The following is a 14228-nucleotide window of genomic DNA, read 5'->3' as shown; positions in this document are numbered from 1 at the left end:
AAAGAAATCCTCTGACACCACTTTTCTGTTCATCTTTCCTTTCTTTACCTCTCTGTGGTCTGAGCCACATGTGTTAGTTTTGTTAGGATTACCTGGAGGAAACTGTTTCCACCAGCGATTCTTGTGTTCAGCAAGAATTCTAACAATGTGCTGTGAGCTGGAGAGCGATGGCAGAACAGTGAAAAGAGGACAGGAAACCAGGTGTGTGGAAAATAGGAAAGAGAGAGAGAGACGGGGAGAGGGAGAGAGCAGGAGAAAGAGAGGTCATTGGTCATCACACACAAGACCCATAGCATATGTCTGCCTTTCGTCCGACTGATGGAGCGGCCCTAACCTCAGCCAGCTGATTAATTGCATGAGGGAGCACTAATTGGATAAAAGTATTAATCAATTAATTCTATCCAATGAGGCAACAACCCCCTAATACTTCAGACAAACATTGGAGAGCAGTAGGGGGGAGCAGATACGGTCCTCGGCTGTTGTGAAACACGCACAGAGGTTAGACGGAAAGAGAAGGGAAGGGGATAGATGACAAAAGAAGGACAAAAAAGAAAGAACTTTAAAATGAAAGACTAAAAGAGGAAATGAGACAGACTGATGTGTTGTGTGTGGCTGTGTGTGTGATTAATGGTCTCTTTGAAACATTCAGAACAAAAGGCGGGTGCCAAAAAAAAAAAGGAGAAACAATAACATTTAGTATGTCTCAGGCCTCACAACCCCAAGAGAGGAAGATTGCAACACCATTCGAAGAAAAGCTCCTCAGGCCAGTAGGTGGTTTAACCTATTGTATTTCTGGCGGCTGGTAGAGGACTTCTAATCTTGCTCTCCTCCTGCCCGGTAGCAGGCTTGGAGCTTCTGGAAATAATTCCTTCTCAGACTGTTGGTCAAGGCAATGTCCGTGGTATTGGAAACCGACTGCTCTGGGGGTGTCCAATCTCCAGAGAAAACAATTCAAGATCTTAAACAGCTTAGACCTCTTAGTTCACTTTACAGTACAGTTTGTATTTTAAAAGGAGGAGCTATATGGAGATTTGCACCAATAATACGTTGGACATGTTATTGTACAGTATATTTAGGTGTGTGATGCAGGCGCTGATGTGATACGGTGGACTGAGTAGTCATGCAGCAATAAAGTATGTGAGATTTGTAAGTTGACTACTAATGAATTTGAACAGTGAACAATATATTTGACCTGAAGGAATACTCCAGAGATGCTATATTGCACAAATTGGGGGCATTGCAAGGGACAGATTAAAACAGCAGCAAAGGGTTGGCTTTTATACCATAATATATGGATCAAGCTTTGAAAACACTGGTTCTTACACTTCCAGTAATACAATGATATTGTCCTTCCCTAACATAAGTCTTTCAAACTTCACTTGCTGTGTCTGTCACTCAAGCTTTCCAGATTTTTAGCGTATAAGGCCAAGCTGAGATACTCAGGTGGTGTCACTTGAGTAATCTCCTCAGACTTGATAAAGGTCTCTTCACTACAGATGCAATATATACAGTGATTTCAAAGGCTCTGTAGTAGTCCTCATGACCAGGAATTTGACTTTCACATATTAAATCTGTTGAATGCACCATTAACTTTATACATTGCAACTGGTGGTTTGTTTGCACAATAATGATTGGTTCTGCTCTGGCTCGTACACTTTCCTTTAGCACTAGACATAACAACACTGAACTCCACAGAGACAATTCAGCAGTCAAGGATGAGTTTGTCTCTCCTCTTTTGTGCCCTGGACTGATTGGCATGGCAGACCAATACCAGTGGTGCACTGAGCATGCCGCTGCCTGCGTTCAGTAACAGTAGGGGTGTGCTTGTTGGCAGTGATAGGCCTATTTTCCAGTATTCTCCTCAGATGGAGCTTTGCTCTGACAGCAGTGAGACAGAATGTGACCAGGCTCTTCTGACTAAGATCCACCATTTGCCCTGCAGAGGATGATAACCAATCCATGCTGCCTGGTGGTGGAGATGACACACTATTATCATCCTCTGTTGAGGCGGAGCTGTGTCCCTCTGCAGCCAGGCCACCCCCATTGTGATATTAAAGAGCAAGTTCCAATATTTCTGTCTTTAGTTCCACAGTCATGTCAGCCAACAATGTGGCTGGCTGTCTCCAATAGTCACTAACAGAGCATCCTATTTTCATATCACTGCCTATCTGCCCACTGCATTGCATCCCACCAGAGAGGCAAAGAACCTTGGGGTTAGTTATCTGGTGCAAATATGAAAAATGTCTTGCTTCTCCACCATCTGCTCATGTACTGTAGATGTGGCTACAACAGTGTGTGTGGCTCTATCTGTGGTCCCTCTCAGCAGAAAAGTACCACCTGCTCTCCGATGGAGTGGCAACTGATGGTAGCACTGGGGTATTCCTACTTGCTCTTGAACTACAATGGGAGAGATGACTTTTTTTTTTGCATTAAAGGGGACATATTATGCACATTTCCAGGTCTATATTTATACTCTGTGGCTCTACTGGAATATCTCTGCATCATTTACAGGTTAAAAAAACTCCTTATCTCATACTGGTCCTTCATGCAGCCCCTCAGTTCAGCTTCTGTCTGAAACAGGCCATTTTAGCTTATGTCTCTTGAAGGCCTCCCTCCTGATGAGCCCACTCTGTTCTGGTTGGCCAGGTTGGCAACTCATGAGGCTATGTAAACAAACAGTAGTAAGAGGATTTCACTTCTTTTTCTCTCTCTCCACTTGAAATGAAAACTTCTCAAATACATCCATATATGTTCAAGCCTGAATCTGGTCCAAAATATGCTATTGGACAACACAAACAATCCATGGAACAACCTTAGCAACAAAGCATACGGAATGGGGGGCTGCATTTTTACATACGTTAACCTTCAGTTTTGGAACGTTGACCATGTTTAACATAGATATCCAACATTATAACCATGTAAAAATAACATCACAAAAAGCACGATATGTACCCTTTAAGTAACACTTCCTTGTCCAATCAAATAAATGCACCCCCTAGTTAGATTGCCTGGTGTGTGAATGGTGTAGCGCTATGTCAATTCTACCATTAAACATGCAATGTAAGGAGGGTTTTAAGGGCCAAACTAAATATATAAATACATAAATAATTGTATAATTAAATGCATAAATAAATTAATACATATATAATTATATAATAAAATGCTTAAATAAATGAATAAATAAGTAATTATATAATTTAATGCTTAATTGTCAGTATAAATAAATAAATCACAAATTAAATGAGATATCAAATATATAAATGTTAAATTTATTTGTGTATTTATTTATTTATTTATTTGTATAGTCAGTCATTTATTTACTTTTTTTCATTTATTCACACATTAATTTATCTATTTATAATTTCATTTATTTATATATATATATATATACTTTCATTTATCCATAGTGTAACTTACTGCAGTAAAATAAATAAATGTGTCAACTTCGTCCATCAAAAGTCAGGGGGTGGACTCTGCCCTACGATTGGTGGTTGAACTTGAATCTAGTGCTTTTGCCTAATTCAAGATGGCAGAACCTAACGCGGATCTTAATAAAATCTCGTGTATTACAATGGTAGATATGTTGGCTGTAGCTGAACAGATGAAGACAAATGCCAATTCCTATGCTTTTTTAGATCAGATTGGGGCTTCGCTGAATGAATTGGAATGATATCGGCCGTGACTGACACAGAAATTAATGAAGCTGTATTCACGATCTTCGCGGAGATAGTACAGCAACTAAGGCTGCAGCGTGACCAATCAGAGGCTTGAACCCACCCCCTGACTTTTGATGGATGAAATTGACACATTTATGCATACCGTGGTCTGGGTGAATACTCTTTTCTGATTGGCTGGCAGGTGTGCGTTAAAACTGTATATTGCACACATAGTTCGGCTCAAGTTTAATCACCGTTCTAAATTCATCCACTACCCAACCTGTAACCATAGCAACATTAAAGAGCACAGCTGTCAAAGCTTACTTGTTATGTAGTTTTGAAGAATGGGACACAGTAGAGGAAAAAGAAATAGAGAAGAAAAGAAAGAAACCAAGCAAAAAACATCACAAGAAAATGACACCTGAAGAGCTTAAAATGATAGAGGAAGAGAAGGATGAGATTAATGCAAAAAGGCAACAAAATGGGCAGTTAATATACTGAGAAACTTTCTCTACCAAAAACAAAACAACACTGATTTGGAGACATACTCTGTGGTTCTGCTAAATGACAACTTATGTGAATTTTATGCCTCAGTTAAAAGTGGTGGTGAGTACAGTATGTCAAGTTGTCATGACAGCGGTAAGCTCTTGCTTCATAACCTTTTGATTTTGAGTTCAAAGCCTTCACCAAAAATTTGTGAATGCTTTTATTTTATATTGTGGGCAAATGGCCATGGTATAACTGGGATAATCAAATTGTAGGTGTGCGTTAAATGTTTTTAAGGCGCGATGTGGAGGCAAAGAACCACCCGATGCACAGCGATGGTTCATTGATTATCCGTTACTTATTTCGCTGCAGCAAGTTACACAATGGATAAATAAAAGTACTTATAAAGAAAGTTAGATTGTAACTTAAGTTTAATCATCGTTCTAAATTCAAATGGATGTGACTTAATGAATAATGAAAGAAAAATAATGAATGAATGAATTAATTAATATACAAATGTGTATATATATGAAAAAATAAATAAATACACAAATATATTTAACATTTATATAATTAATGTCTCATCTGATTTGTGATTTATTAATTTATGGTGACAATTAAGCATTCAATTACATAATTAGTTATTTATTTAAGCATTTCATTATATAATTATATATTTATTGATTTATTTAAGCATTTAATTGTATAATTATTTATGTATTTACATATTTAGTTTCAGCCCTTAAACCCTCCATACAAATCATCAAGAAGGACTAGTAGAATTAAGGGTGCCTTGACAAGTTTTTAGAGACGTAAAATTCTGTCTCATAGGGGAATAAACTATTGTGCAGTGTCTGAGCATCTAATAACCCTTCAAAATGGACCCCCTGGATCATTTTTTGTCACTGCTACCTGTAGCAACACGCCCACACCAATGCTGCCCCTTGTGTGTTTTCAACACGGGACACTCTAAAAACCTGGCATTTCACCCAGAAAATATGTACAACTAAATAGTGCTAAAATATATTGACATTTAGATGGACTAAATTGTGTCCAACAAATAAAAACTACTCAGATGGGGCCAGGGGAGTCTGTACTCTGATATCAATGTAGTATCTTGCATCAATAGATGCCAAGCCCAAATGGGCTTACAAAGCATACTATGATATATGAAATACTGTACATCTGCACTAATAACCTATCTTATATGGAATGTGTGTATTATTCAGTGTAGTTTGTCTGATACTCATCCTCTATTGTGGAAAATTCATGAACATACACTCAGAGCATGGGCTTAAAACAGTCACAGAGATCACTGCTTTGTTAACACAGTGGTGCTTTTGGTCTAAACTTTGACAGTTAACAGGCAGGTCCCTGGTGCTTGCACATCACTGTGGACAGAGAGACACATTACATTGTTTTAATACTTTTAAAAAATATATTTAACTAAATTTGTAAGGCAGTAGAATTTTGCATACATGCTCCATGGCAGTACACAACAGGTCAGAATAGACAGCTCTGACTGGTTGTAACTTCAGCTAAATGTCTTTTAGGAGTCATCTACAACACAGGAGAAATTCAAAAATATATGTTTTACAATGTACACTTCATAACATATACATTTATTCAAATAAACTGGAGTGAATTTCTTGTTGCACTTTGAATGACAGTCAATCAAAGGACACCCTCATCTTATGTCCCTTGCTTGACTTGAATTGATCAAAAAAAAATTTCTTTTCAAGTTTCCAATTAGATATGTTTGAGCTGTGGAGTGATAACTTCAAAGAAATAAAAACATACAGTACTGTTTATTCCTCTGTGCCTCAAAGGCAAACAGCATTGGGAGGATAAAATTAATTCGTTTTTTCCTATCTACACTTTCCCTGTTCCCTTACAGTAGATGACTTAACAGTACAGCAGGCAGTTTGAATATGTTTAATTAGAGAGCATTTGTATCAAATATTTTTCTGCGTGCACCATTGGCCCAGAAGTTGCTTTGCAAACTGAAACATTTGCTTAACACCAACTGCTTGGTATCTAAAAACAAAATTCTCACTCTTCCAATGAATCTCCTTCTCCTTCTGTTCTGACTCCCTACTTAGGGAATTTCATTAAGTGTGTACACATTTACTTGTAATTAGGACCAAAAGTAGGAAACTCTAATGAGTCAGGGAGGGAGACAGAGACAGAGAAGGAAAAAATTATGTTAGTTTGTTCTGGTTTCATTCAAAGTTGGCTATCACTACAGTGGAGTCAAGGCCCCCCACTAGCCGAGGCAAATTAGTAGCATGTCAATTACTGCCCTTTCTTCTCTAGCAGTGGCCAGCAAAACTTGTTGTTGGGGATAAAAATATGGCTGACATATCTGTCTCTCTCTGTGTATCTCTCTCTTCCCTATATCTCTCTCCATTCCCTCCTCTACTCATTCGCCACTCCAAAGCTATTGGCAAGCACTGTGCAGCCATTCGTGACCTATTAAGAGCGCTGGATTGATTCTAGAGCATGGCTGCAGCCTCTCATCAGTGGGCATGCCCAGAACAGGCCGTTTGACAGCTGGCAGCGGATAGACGACAGGCAAGCAAGACTGATCACGGCGAACTGATAGGCATGGGGCCAATGGCCAGCAGACAGCCCCCTCTGTCTCTTTGACACACATTCTCTCATATGCACACACATGCTCAAACATTCACATGCATACAGGCACATAATGTAACAGTATGTGTGAGTGTTACAATCCATTTGAGCAGGCATGTCCAGAGTATGGTGGCCATAGTGCCTCAACCCAATGACTGCTGAGTTTTCCGCTTTGATCAAAGTAATAAAACTAATACAATGATTAAATATATTCATTATTATTATTACAATTGTATTATATAGGTTGGTTTACTCATTGGTTATGGTATTGTTTTACCTGAAACTATAATGTCATACTGTTCTTAATTGGTTAACTTTTTTTTTTTGTTTTGGTTTATGTGATCAGTGTGTCCCACTGTTAGCCAATAAGTCTTTGGAATATGTATCAAGATTTAGTCGCAATGTGATTGCCTATGTTTTGTTGATTGCTGGTTTCATCACATTACATTAGTGTAGATATCTTGGAGCTCATAGCTACTTTACTGTTGATTGTACTCAGAAGCAACAGGCTAATTGTTGATTATGGGTTAGGAAAGGTTAATGGAGCTTTACCGATGAAGGCTCTCATTGGTTGTAGCACATTGTTTACAGTGATAGTGCTTTCAAAGCAACAGGTGGAGGATTATGACTGAAATATCTATTAGCCAGTTTTGGACACTTAATCTGCAGTACACATTTTTGTCTCTGTATCTTTTGTTCATCTTGGAAATAAGAATGCTTTTAAAGACTGTGAAACTGATAATAAGTTTAATACGGCCTACATTATAGCCTTATAGCCTTATAATCATGTGTGTTTTTTAATAGGATGATATATGAGGACAGTGCTATTTTATGTGGGGAAGAATAAAAAATTCTGTTTGGTATTTGAAACACACATCTGTTCAATTGAGGAATGGGGGCAGTAAAGGCAGAGGTAGAAGAGTAGAATATATATATAAAATGGCTTTCTTTAATCAGGAAAAATGACCATATTCTGGAAAGCCCATATTCAAAGAAATATGAATAATGCATTAAACAAATTTCTAAATATATAAATAAATTGCACATTGTTTAATTTACTGTGTGCAATACAAGCAATTTAAAATGCCTGAACAACTGCAAGGGAAATAAATGTAAACTCTAGCCAATTTGTTCTCATTGCTGTAATTTCCCTGCACCTGTTACAGGGTTCAATATTAAGGATTACCTTCTGTTCCAGGAAGAGGCTGACAAACAAGCTGATTGGTCAGTGGCCCATTTGGGTTTGTCACCCACTTTTTTCACACTGTGATACATTTGTTATCTTTGCCTCTCTGCTCTGCTATTAGCCCAGTGCTGGACTGGTAATCTGGCATAGCAGGTATTTAATTTTTAATTAAAAAACAAATACAACAACAACAACAACCAAAAAAAAAAACAAAAAACAAACAACTGGCCCATAAAGCAAGGGCAGCGGCCCATTGGTTCATTTTTGATAATGACACTAGGCTGGCGCAATGACATCTTTTACAGGGCCAGCCCCACCACTCCCCTCTGTCCTCTCTGTTTCTTGTGTCAGATGTCATCAGGGGCTGATCTAGAGAAATATTCATGGAGTGGAAAGAGGGTGGCACAGAGACTTTAAGGGGTGGCAGAAATATATATATATATATGCTGATTTAATTACAATCATATGTATCAATATTTTCTTGGAAAAGATATTTTAACTCAATAACATTGCATTATTGTTGCACATGAGTAAAACATTGAATAGAAATATCTAAAGGTGGCATTACAAATCAATAAATTGTTTTATTTCCAAATCTTCAGACATTTTTTCCAAATACATGTCTTTTTTCATCTCTGTGGTTTCATCTCTGCTCTCCCTCTTTCACCTCGTCACCTGGTCATCTTTGCCCTCCACCTTTTCTCTTCCTTGTTGCTCTCTTTCTATCACCAGTTCTCCTGATGTATCTCTCTGTTCATTAGTTGGTGTTCTCTTTGGTAGAAAAAAACTGGTGATGTCACCCCTCCTCTTCATTTTTACAAGTGTCTAATAAGAATCAGAGTGACTTAACATGTTTCCTTTAATAGTCCTCATTATTAATAATGGTGTACAACTTAACACTGAATGTTGTGAAAAGTTTGAGTGAATGTGTGTTGTTTTTCACTTGCTGTTTCTTTCAACCTCCTGCATGCCCCTCAGTATTTTCCCAAAGGTTTCTGAAATAAGATTCAAAGTGATCAGTAATTATGTCAATGCAAGCTTTCCATAAGGGTTTAAATCGGCCCCTAGGTAGAGACCTATATATAAAGACGATATTCATCAATTGTGTCACTTACTATATACTCTGTGAAGCCACACATTTAGTGTTGCCAATGATCCAAGATATCCAGTGTTTATCCAGTAATGCTGATTAAACAAAAGTCCTTTTCTCTGAGCTTCAATTTGAAAATGTGGTGAAAGTGCGAACTCTCAGATAAGGTTTGAATGAACTGTCACTGCATTGCTGACTAATGTGGTCTCTTGTTTGGGGTTTTGGAGCGAGTGATTTTAGTGCTTTTTTACACTGAGTGCTTTTGTATCTTGCACTTGCATGACTGATCTGAAATTTGGATATGTTTGTCTGTACAATGAGCTGTTTCAGAGATGTTGGTAGCTGCAGGAAATCCAAAGACACTTGTAGGACCAGTGAATATTTGGGTTTAGTAAGGTTTAATCTGACCCTCATACAATCAAACACAAGTTACTCTTACTAAACAAAACACGCTTCAACAAAACAACCCCGCCACTATCCATCTGCAGCCATTCTGTATTTCTAATAGTGGAAGTTGGCAACCACACACACGCATTTAGCAGGAAAAAAGCCATCAGCAGTAATTGTGTGCGGCCGGGACCAGGAGAGGCTGCACAGAAAGCTGTAGGGGCCAAGAGAAAACAGAGCTGCTGCCCGCTGCAGGGACTGCTAGCGGCAGCTGGCATCATCTCTTGCTGCATTCACTTGCACTCAGACATAGGAGTTTTGCTCTTCTAAATTTCTGACCAGCCACATCTTCATATATATATATGTATATATATATATTGGAATTAGATATCCAAAACTGGGGTGGCAGCTGGGGTGGCAAGGCATTTTTAGGGGTGACAGCTGCCAACCCATGCCACCCTGGTAGATCCGCCCCTGGATGCCGTGGCTCAGAGCCAAACATCTGTGGATGAAGGAGGGTCTTTGTCAGTTGTCAAAATGGATAAGCAAAAACAAAAGAAAGGGGGCGCAGAGATGTTGCGGGCCAAAAAACTGATGAATCTAGATGTGGATGCCACCAAATGAGCAAAAATTACAGATATGTTTGCTACAGGGGCTGCAGCAGTAGCTTCAACATCTACGGTGACAGTACCCACCATTATGCAGCAACAGGTGGAAGGAGGAGAGGTGGCTGGCCATGACCAGTGCCAGGCAGAGAAGCAGGCGTGTGACATGGAAGCCGAGGATCAGAGTGAGCAGGAGGAGAGCGTAGTTAAAGCAGTAAGCACGGAGTAGCATGCAAGGAAACAGGGACTCTCAGGGAGGACGCAGGGAGGTACTGTGTGCGCCATGCCATGATGACGACGATGAATGATGATTAATTCAATTAATGACAATGATAATAAGATATAGACATAATAAGATAAGATAAGACATATGCCTAACGCTATCATAAAGTGAGACCGTCAGCTACTGCTGGTGCTCACTCAGTCAGTCAATGCCAAATAGTGTAGCTGTAGTATTTTTTTAGCCTAGCATAGTTCTCTAATGCTGTCACAACTTTGGCTGACTATTCTAAGGTTAATTAGCTAACGTTAGCTTGGATAAGCAATGAGTGACCTCGATCCATATTGTATCATAATATTATTAAAATTATTACGCTAAGGGTTCCCTTGATAAAGACTGTATAATAAGTTACATCTGTAGGTCCACTGTGCTAAAATGTATGCCTGCCTAGTACAAGGAAAAAAATACGTGGCAGTATGTGGCGACTATTATGATATAAATGGTATTACTATCTTTGGGGTAACGTAGACCTACATGTAGCCTACTCCAGACCTTTCTCCACCTACATTATGTTCAAACTGTTTAGTGCTGCTGTCCAGTAAGCATGCACATTCACGTGGTAAGCACATGAGCACCAGTGCACATGTGAGAAAGGTCAACTGTAGTTTAAACTCCCCAAACAAACACGCACACCCTTGATTTAATTATGCTATCACATACACAGGTCTATTACTCCTCTCTGAACATTAATATAAAACAAAAAGGTGATATAGTAATAATAATAATAATAATAATAATAATAATAATAATAATAATAATCTTTATTGCACATAAATGTGGAAAGTGTGGATGGTGTTTATGAATTTAGCAGTTATTGCATTTGGTATGAAAGACTTTTTGTAAATGTTCTTGGTTACTGTAGCGGCTCTATGGCATCTTGAGGGCAATTTTATGAATTCTTTAAAAAGGGGATGAATAGGATCAGACACAATTTGTTTGTTGTTGGGTTTTTGTTTCACCCTTGTTTTCTATATACATTCCAGTTGTTTCTATTCTTACCTAATAATTTTACTGGCCATGTTTGTAATTCTGGACGGTCTATTTTGTTCTTAGTCCCCAGTTGCCCATACCATATAAACATATTAAAAGGTAAAACACTTTCAACAAGACTTCTGTAAACAGTCTCTAAAATGTTCTTGCTTATATCGTATGAATCCAATTTCCTGATTCCTGATACAAGTGCTGCATTGCTTTTTTTAAAAATGTATTCTGTGTTGGCTGTAAAAGTGCATTCAAAAAAGGTTCCTAAATATTTTAACACCTCTACTTCTTCAACAGGCTGATCAGTAATCAAAATGGATAGAAAATAATGACAGGCATTATGATGACTCACACTAACCAGCTCCTTAGTCTTACTTTTGGGCACTGTCTTCACACCACTCAGTAAGCTCCTCAATATGGTGGAAAGATGTTAACTGATTAACTGTGCCCCCTGTCTGCATAAGACGGACTAGCGCCATGTCATCAGCATATTTATACAGTTCATTAACTGTGTAAACACCTTATGCAATAGTCATCATCAATATTTGGATACATCAAATCTGTACAAACTGAATAGTTAGTATCCAATGAAATAAGATGGAAAAGCTCCGTGCATTTGTTGAATAAACAACTATTTGGTCATTACCAGTATGATATTGTTTAAATTGTACAGCTTGTTGCACATTTTTGTCAGGGAATTCCAACAATTCTGGATCTGAATTTATAATCATGTTAATACCCCACCCAATTAACCATTTCTCCTTCTCTCCTTATGTCACTGTCTAGTCAAGCCAGGTTGTTGAGGGTAGCAGTGGAGGAGAGAGAAAGGGAGGAACAAGCGGTAGACTATTTTGCCCATCCTGAGCCTGCTATGATGCAGGTGTTTTTAAATCAGTCAGTCAAGAGCGAGTGAGTACACTGATCCACTTGCAGTGGAACACTTGCCCACGGCACTTACTACTCAGTTTTGTAGTGTTTTGGGGGAATAGTAGATTACACATGTTTTAGGGGACTGCAAGGATGGTGTACTAGTGTGGGTGGTGACTGATTGTGGGGGGCCAGTCTGGGCCAAAAATGCCAATTTTTTGTCCCAGTCCAACCCTGCATTAGCACAAACTCTATTGTGGCCTTCCATCAAATTAGATGTGTTGTGGATTGATGTGGAGTGCACATGACTGTGAATTACTGACTAAAATATACTAGGCTGTTGTTGCTTCTTTTTTCACAGAAACCCCTTTTAACTTGGGTTGAAAATGATGAATCATGATGAATCTCTGCAATGTTTTGTACCAGTTGCCTGTGACCTCAGAGTAAGAAGATCAAATTGGCCCATTTTTAAGGCACTGACAATTACAGCAAACACACACTCCACAGCTGCGACAAAAGCTGGCAAAGCAGGTAGCTGATAACACCTCATCAAGATCCCATAATATTCTGGCAAGAGAGACGAGCAGAAAGCCTTACCAGCCACATGAAATTCCCATTTTTTGTTTTTGTTATGTTACTGGGTATAGGTAGATTTACAGAGAAACTTCTGTCAGTGCATTACAGGGCATATCTATAAAAAGCAACAAGAGGCAAGACTAAAATATCTCAACAGATATGTCATGACATGCAATGAAAACAGCGGTGGCGGGTGACTTAAAAAATTGGAGAGGACAGGGGGAAAACCAACCCATGGCATCATCTTATTTTACACTAGTTGACTACTTATCTCTACTTTCTTATGTTCAAGTTATGTTATGTTCTTATGTTCAAATGCAGGGCCGTGCAGAGACCTTTAGAGGGGTATGTGCTCAAAGTTAAAAAGGGGCACATGGACCAAGATTTTAAAATACCATACACCAACATAATTTATAGCTAGGGATGACGAGGGATTAAAAGAGCTAGTTCAGTACCTCAAGCCCAAGTATGTTATGCCATCAAGAGCTACTTTGCTCACAGAGCTACGCATTGAAAACACTTTGAGGTGAGGTGATGAGCTAAAAGTCAAGCTAACCAGGGCAGACAAGCTAGCTCTAACCACCAACTGCTGAACAGCTCTCACACACTAAAGCTACATCACAACTTTTCTTAAAAATTAACCTGTTAGTTACTGGTTAATGAGTGTCTTTCTATTGAAAGCAAAATTAACCGAAACTTACATTTCTATTCATAGCATAACTTTTTAAATGATAGTTACCAATATTCAAACAGAATGTAGCATGGAATCCTACAATTTTTATGCCCATAAAACAATTTGCTTTCAAAAACAAAACCCCTTGAGTGGTAAAAAGGCTGCTCATTTAAAGACATTTATACATATTGTTTCTAAACAAAGAAGTGGTCATTTTTTTAATTTCAACAACAAAGTTAAACAAGGTGAACTTCAAATTTATAGCATTGTTCTATCGTGACCACAAATTTATGTTCCATCAAAAACAGACAACATATCACATAATTTATACGTGTTTCCTATGTATTTTCTTAGTATACAGAAATAAATAAAGTACCACAAAGCTTATAATCTGATACAGGTAAAGATCAGTCCTGAATACTAGAAAGATTGAACGCTAAAAACATTCACAGATCTAAAACTGCAGGTTCATATCAAAAAGTATTAATGCATGTATCAAATACATGACTCACACACTCTTATCTATATGCATGATGTAAAAAAACTGCCTACAAAGCTGACAGTGTAAACACTATTGTTATTCTAGTTACTTTTAATATTTAAAAAGTCTTAATTCTAGTTACTTTAAGCTTATTACTCAATATATGGCTCAGCTTAAAAACAAACAAAGAAATTCTCAAGAGCAAGCATACAGACCTCCTGCACACTCAATCACACATCACACAACATCAACAGGTTACTGAACAACCACTCAATTAAAAACTGGATAAATTTCAAATGAATCAAGCTCTTTCCAGGTGAGTTCAG

At 38.2% G+C, this 14228-nt stretch overlaps 1 protein-coding gene across 2 annotated transcripts in view; it reads right to left on the bottom strand.

Moving 5' to 3' along the window:
• Positions 1-14228, bottom strand: part of LOC121894715 (cadherin-22) — a 180782-nt gene that overhangs the window by 81295 nt on the left and 85259 nt on the right. The gene's annotated exons all lie outside the window — the stretch shown is intronic.

Source organism: Thunnus maccoyii, chromosome 3 (assembly GCF_910596095.1).
Source record: "Thunnus maccoyii chromosome 3, fThuMac1.1, whole genome shotgun sequence".
NCBI lineage: Eukaryota > Metazoa > Chordata > Actinopteri > Scombriformes > Scombridae > Thunnus > Thunnus maccoyii.
Note: the sequence above shows the minus strand (reverse complement) of the source record. Positions and strands in the feature narration are given on the sequence as shown.